Source organism: Primulina tabacum, chromosome 3 (genome assembly GCF_025594145.1).
Source record: "Primulina tabacum isolate GXHZ01 chromosome 3, ASM2559414v2, whole genome shotgun sequence".
Lineage (NCBI taxonomy): Eukaryota > Viridiplantae > Streptophyta > Magnoliopsida > Lamiales > Gesneriaceae > Primulina > Primulina tabacum.
This window is the reverse complement of record NC_134552.1, coordinates 27,260,788-27,268,083: the sequence shown is the minus strand read 5'-3', so window position 1 is coordinate 27,268,083 and position 7,296 is coordinate 27,260,788.

The following is a 7,296-nucleotide window of genomic DNA, read 5'->3' as shown; positions in this document are numbered from 1 at the left end:
TCCCAACTCCCCGAGAAGTCGATAACACAAGCATGGAGAAGGTCCTCTAAAATCTGAATAACTCGCTCTGACTGCCCATCTATCTGCGGATGGAAAGCTGTGCTAAACAGCAATTTCGTACCCATGGTCGAATGCAAACTCTTCCAAAACGAGGAAGTGAATCTGGGGTCTCTGTCAGATACGATAGAAACTGGAATACCATGAAGTCGGACTATCTCTCGGATATACAACTCTGCACACTGAATCATGGTGAAAGTCGTCTTAATAGGCAAAAAGTGAGCTGATTTGGTAAGACGATCTACAATCACCCAGATGGAATTTGATCCTCTGACTGACTTCGGCAAACCGGTCACGAAGTCCATGGTAACATTCTCCCACTTTCACTCGGGAATAGGAAGAGGCTTGAGCAAACCTGCTGGTCTCTGATGCTCCGCCTTCACTAACTGACAGGTCAGACACTCGGATACAAACCGTCTGATGTCCTTCTTCATTTCCGGCCACCAATACAATAACTGCAGATCTTTGTACATCTTTGTACTCCCTAGATGGATAGAGTACGGCGGCATGTGGGCCTCTGATAGAATATCTGCTCGGAGAGTATCACTGCTAGGAACCAACATCCTGTCTCGATATCTCACTATACCGTCGCTGACTGTATATAACACACTGCCCTTGGACTCATCTCTCTGCTTCCACTTGGCCAACTGCTCATCTGCTGCTTGACCACTGCGAATACGGTCAATAAGAGAGGACTGAATCGTCAAGGTAGATAGACGGGGAACTCTACCTCGAGGATATGCCTCTAGGCCAAACCTCTGCATCTCAAACTGAAGAGGTTTCTGAATCGTCAAATGTGACATCACTGCGACTTTCCTGCTCAATGCATCAGCAACCACATTAGTTTTACCCGGGTGGTAGCTAATGTCACAATCATAATCCTTCACAAGCTCCAACCATCGTCTCTGACGCATATTCAGCTCTTTCTGCGTAAAGAAATACTTGAGGCTCTTGTGGTCGGTAAAGATCTGGCACTTCTCTCCATACAAATAGTGCCTCCAAATCTTCAAGGCGAAAACCACGGCGGCCAACTCTAGATCATGGGTAGGGTATTTTTTCTCGTGGGTTTTCAGCTGTCGAGAAGCATATGCTATCACCTTCCCATGCTGCATCAATACTGCACCTAGACCGAGCTTCGAAGCATCGGTATAAAATACAAAATCTCCGGGCCCTGACGGCATGGCCAAAACTGGTGCTGAGATAAGAGCTTGCTTCAAAGTGTCGAAGCTCTTCTGGCACTCATCGCTCCACACAAATTTAGCATTCTTCTTGGTCAATGATGTGAGTGGAACGGCAATAGAGGAGAATCCCTTAATGAACTTCTGATAGTATCCTGCTAGCCCAAGAAAACTGCGGATCTCTGATGCATTCTGCGGCACAACCCAATCTCTGACTGCTGCAACCTTCACTGGGTCTACCTCAATGCCACTGCTAGAAATGATGTGGCCTAAGAATGCCACTTTCTCTAACCAGAATTCGCACTTACTGAACTTTGCGAATAACTTGTGCTTTTGCAAGGTCTGCAAAACTGTGGTCAGATGTCTGCTGTGATCCTCCTGATTCTTTGAGTAGACGAGAATGTCGTCTATGAATACTATCACAAACTGATCGAGGTATGGCTGAAATAAGCGATTCATGAGATCCATGAAGATCGCTGGCGCATTTGTCAGACCGAACGGCATCACAAGGAACTCGTAGTGGCCATACCGAGTCCTGAAAGCAGTCTTGGAAATATCAGCATCTCTCACCCTCAACTGGTGATAATCGGAGCACAGATCAATCTTGGAGAATACCGAAGCTCCCTGCAACTGGTCAAATAAGTCCTCAATCCACGGAAGTGGGTACTTGTTCTTCACTGTAACCCTGTTCAAATCCCGGTAATCAATACAAAGTCTCATAGAGCCATCCTTCTTCTTCACAAATAAGACTGGCGCGCCCCATGGAGAAAAACTCGGGCGAATGAACTCCTTGTCAAGAAGTTCCTGAATATGCTTCTTAAGCTCTGCCATCTCTGTCGGTGCTAGTCGGTACGGTGCTTTTGAGATCGGAACCGTACCTGGCATAAGCTCGATAGAAAACTCCACCTCTCTCTCGGGTGGCATACCAGAGACGTCCTCAGGAAAAACGTCTAGGAAATCTCTAACAATAGAAACATCTGTGGCTGACTGACTGAGTGCCTCGGGGACAGATATAAAAGTCGCTAGAAACGCCCGACACCATCTATGCATAAGCTCCCTAGCCTGGACATAAGGTATAATACGCGGTAAAGGAAAGTACCTGTCTGGCTCAAATAAGAACTATGCCACCCCAGGCGGTCGAACTAGAACAGATCTCCGCTGGAAGTCGATCAAAACTCTGTTCCTTAGAAGCCAGTCCATTCCCAGAATGATGTCAAACTCTGGCATCGGCGACACGATCAGATCCCGCATAAACGAGGTTGCCATGGAGCTCAAGATCTATGTCTCGGATCACATTGGTAGCTGCTATCTCCTCACCAGAAGGTAATACTACCGAATAGGCTACATCTAGCCTAATGGTCTTGACCTTAAGGAAATTAGCAAAGACCTCCGAAATAATGAGTGAGTGGCCCCTGAATCTATCAAGGCCTTCGTAGCGGAACCAGATATGAAAATTCTCCCTGAAAGGTTAGAGCAATAAGCTAAATCCAATATCACAAGTACTAAGCTTATACACATGCAAAGGTCAATGTTCTTCTATTTTTTTTTAAATTCCCAAAATAATACTGAGTAGAGCATGCAATCCTACTGCAATTCTATGTTCAAAATCTTAATCCAATACATTAAATCCCAACTATTAACTTAAAGCGTAAAGGTACCTGTCATAAGCATGGTCTCCGAGTTTGTCTCCGCTGCATGGAGAGCAAACACCCTGCCTTGGGTAGGCAGGTTCCTCTGAGGGCACTGCGGCAGCACGTGGTCTGGGATACCACACTTGTAACACTTCCCTGAGCCATACATACATGCTCCAGGATGGCGGCGCGTGCACTTAGGACAAACTGGATGCTCAAAAGTCCTCGGGACCGCGCGTCCCCGTTGCTGTTGCTGACCTCTGTTCCTCGGCGGGCCGTGAAAGGCCTCTTATTCTGCTGCTGCTGCTGAGGAGGAGGGCGGTGCGGTACCTGGATTGGGCGCTTGCCATGGCGATCCCTCTCAATATCATACTGATCCTGCTCTGTGGCTAGAGCTCTGGAGATGGCGACCTCATAAGTAGTAGGGTCCGCCACCCTAACATCACGGCGCAAGATCGGCCGTAGACCCACCAGAAAATGCATCAACTTGGCTTTAGCATCATTCGCGATCAAGGGCACAAAATGACAGCCCCTCTCAAAATTACGGATGAACTCCGTAACAGTCAGATCTCCCTGTCTCAGGCTCATGAATTCCGTGGTCAACCTGGTGCGCACATCCTCGGTAAAATATTTGGAGTAGAATACCTCAGTGAAGCGCGCCCATGTCAGTGTAGCCAAGTTCAGGGCTACTGATGCTCCTTCCCACCATAAGCGGGCATCTCCTCCGAAGAAATAAGTGGCACAACGAACTCTGTCTGCATCTCCAAGCTCCATGAACTCGAAGATGACCTCGAGGGACTTAATCCAGCCCTCGGCAACCATGGGATCAGACGTCCCTGAAAACTCCTTCAGACGCATCTTCATAAACCGCTCATAAGTAGCCTCGGGCCCTGTCGGCCTGGCTGCCACAGCATTGTTCCCCGCAAATTGTGCGAAGAACTGTGTCATCCCAGCTAGCATCTGGGCATTCATGTCAGGTGGAGGGGGTGGGGGTCCCTGCCTCTCCTGTCTCTGCTCCTCACCATCCTCTTGGCGAGGCTCATCATCACCTCTCGGACGTCCAACAAGGCGTCTAGGGGGCATACTGTTACATACATAACCCACAAGTAATCAACATGCATAATTCCATAATTTATTTTAAATTTGAATAAATAATGAACAATTAAAATCTGAACGTAAAAATATTTCATGAAAACATGCTGATAAAATAATTCATGCTTTAAATAAAACGCGCAAATGTAAAACTTACAGACCGAAGACGTGACTTCATGAGCTTCTTGAGGTCAGTAGTAGTACAACCCTATACATAAACATGGCTCTGATACCAGCTATAAAGGCCCGAAAATTCGCGTTTGAAAAATTTGCGGAAAAATTAAAAATTTTCTTTTTAAATAATTAAAATGTCTCATTCATAAGTTAAACTGATAAATAAAGTTTAATATTCAAAATGGCAGCGGAAGAATTTAATGTTTGCGACACAACCGTTTAAAAATAATCCAACGACAGATAAAAATGTTTGATCATAAAATAATAAATGCTGAAAAATGAGGTCCTCGGGTCCCACTACTGCCGACCCAAGCTAGCTCACTGGTCCCCGCCTTTGGTCCCGTCGTCGTCAGTACCTACAACAATCAAGTCTAGTGAGTCTAAAGACTCAGCATGCATATATCGTAAATAACAAGTAAATAAATAATAAAATCGTATGCAAGTGGAAATATCATGTCCTGAGTTATATTGTAAATATCGTGTCATGATTAATTATAATACGTGCATAACTGAACTGAAAAATCATAAGTGGAAAATGTTTGCTCCTTGGAGCCCTGTAATGAAATAACATGTAATAATTTTCTGGTGAGATTATGGTCTATGCAAGTGGCCCCTGCACTGAACTGAACTGAACTGACCGGTAAGTGACCACCGGGTGAAGTAATAATCGTCTGATCAGACTACTGCCACAATATACTGGGTGGGACCGGTAAGTGACCACCGGGATGAACTGAACTGAACCGGTAAGTGACCACCGGGATAAACCATGATAGTGAAGTAGCCACAAGCAATATCGCATAAATCTCAAAAAGAATATTTTATATTTTTGCACGTAATATAATTAAATAACGTAATTAAATGTCATGTATAAATTTTACCAATTGGGTTGGATCGTTCCCAGGCTCGCTGCGACTTAAATCTAACATGAAAAATATGCAAATGATTTATTTGACCAAACTATGTAATTAAATCCGAAAACGCGACAATTACGCCCAACGACTTCGTATTTAATCATGACTCCGTACCAACCCGATCCAACACCAAACCATCATATAGTCATGATTAAAATACGCCTAAAATGATGAAAAAAAGCTCCTAAATTTACAGTACTCGAACTTTAGTGAATGGAGGCCAAAAACGTGAAACGCTCTTTCGAGAGTCATTTTGGCACATTGCACCGTAAATTCTCGTACGACCTCTAAAATGATCCGAATAACGAACGGCCAAAAACATGACCTTTCTAACTTGATGAGGCACTGTCCATTCCAAGGCCATGGGCTAAAAGCCAACTAAGGACCCGGAACACGCCTCTGAACCGCGACGTCACTTGCTGTCAAAATACAACAGCCGCGCCTTTGATTACTTGCGTCGTTTTCGAGACTACCAGCCATTGGGCTTGAACCACCGACCAGAGCCTCTTACCAACGTCCTGAGAAATGATTTGAACCATGGCTAAGGGCCCTAGGCCAGCCACAATTCGAACCAAACCATGAAATGCGACATCACATCCAGCCGAGAGCAAACCTGCGCGGATGGGGCATTGCTTTCGTTTTGCTGTCATGGATCGTTCCAGTGGTCATTTTATTGACCATGGCATGATTTAGACATCAAGCGGTATGGTATGAACCGTGGCTAAGGGCCAGAGGCCAACCAAGATCCACACCATTCCCTAAAACCGAAACATCACATGCAGTAGGGAGAAGGGGCCGAGGGGCTGTTCTTGTATTTTGATTTAGAAACTGATACCATCATGGACCAAGCCACAAAAGGGCAACTTGGTCACGTCTTAGACATGATAGGGAGGTGTTCTAACCATGGCTATAGGCCCCTAGGGCATCCAAGATTGGGAACTCTCCCTTGACAGCAAGCAACAAAAATCGAAGCACAATATGGCACTAAGGATGAGTTGCTGTCAATACTGAATTTCCAGCGTGCATGTGGCTTGATTGAATGGACCAACATGGTCTTGACACACCCTATTACGTGTCTATATGCAGCCTTGGGAGCCTGGAATCGAACAACACCCTGAAATCATCAAAATCGTGCAAACCGTGAAGCATGAAATGGAAAAAAAACTGTGCAGAATTTCTTTACAAATTTGCTGCCCATTTTCGGTTTTTGGTCTCTGAAACATGTAGATATAGTGTTTTAAAAATATTTATATGGCTTGATTGAAGAGAAAAGGGAAATATAAACATGCCTGAATATTTTGTTTTGAAAAAAACAAAAAGAAACGACGACGCGGCGCGGAGGAGGAGTGTTCTTTGCTTTCTAGTTTGCCTTCGATTTCTCTCTTATTTCTTTCACTAATTCTCACGGTTTTAGCACTGAATAATGCTCTGGAATTTCTCTTAATTTTGGTGTAAGGGAGGGGAGAATGGTTGGGAGAAATGAGGGGAAGATACTAGATAAATGGAGAGGAAATATTCTTTCTATCCTAGTTTTTTTGTTAGATAGGAACCAAGATTGATATCAAAGATTTTTGGGGGATATTAGAGGATGCATTTGGTCGAGTTTATGGTCTAGGAGCAAGGGAAAATATTGCTTAAATAAATTATTTGATAGTGATTTTAATGTGGGGAGACTATTTACCTAGAAAAGATTAAGGGAAAGATAATTAAGAATGAGTTGTCAACTAAATTAAATCTTTTAAAATAAGGGAGAGGGGTGATCAATTTTTATTTATTAAAATAGGATAGGAAATTGTTTAATTACTAATTATTGAAGAATTAAAAAGTGAGAGATTTATCTACTAAAAATGGATAAGGAAGGAACTCAATTAAATTGTGAGTTGACCAATTTTAAATCCTACCAAAAATGAGAGGGCCGAAATTCTTAAGAAAATAAAGGAAAATATTTCCTAATTATTGAATTTTAAATCTCTAGTGTTTTATCTACCCCTTAAATATTTTAGGGAATTAAAAATTTAATTATTGAACTTTATTTACTACTTATCTCAACTTATGTAGATAATTCCTTAAATCTTCTTTTATATTAAATTAGCTTATTATTTAACTTAAGTAAATTCTAGGAATATTTTCTAAATATTAAAATTTATCTCTTTACTACAACTCCAGTTCGGCCTCACTTATTTAACTGAAAAGGTAGCAACTAAACTACTGCATGAAATAAATAAATTTAAAGAAAAGAATTTAAACACTCAT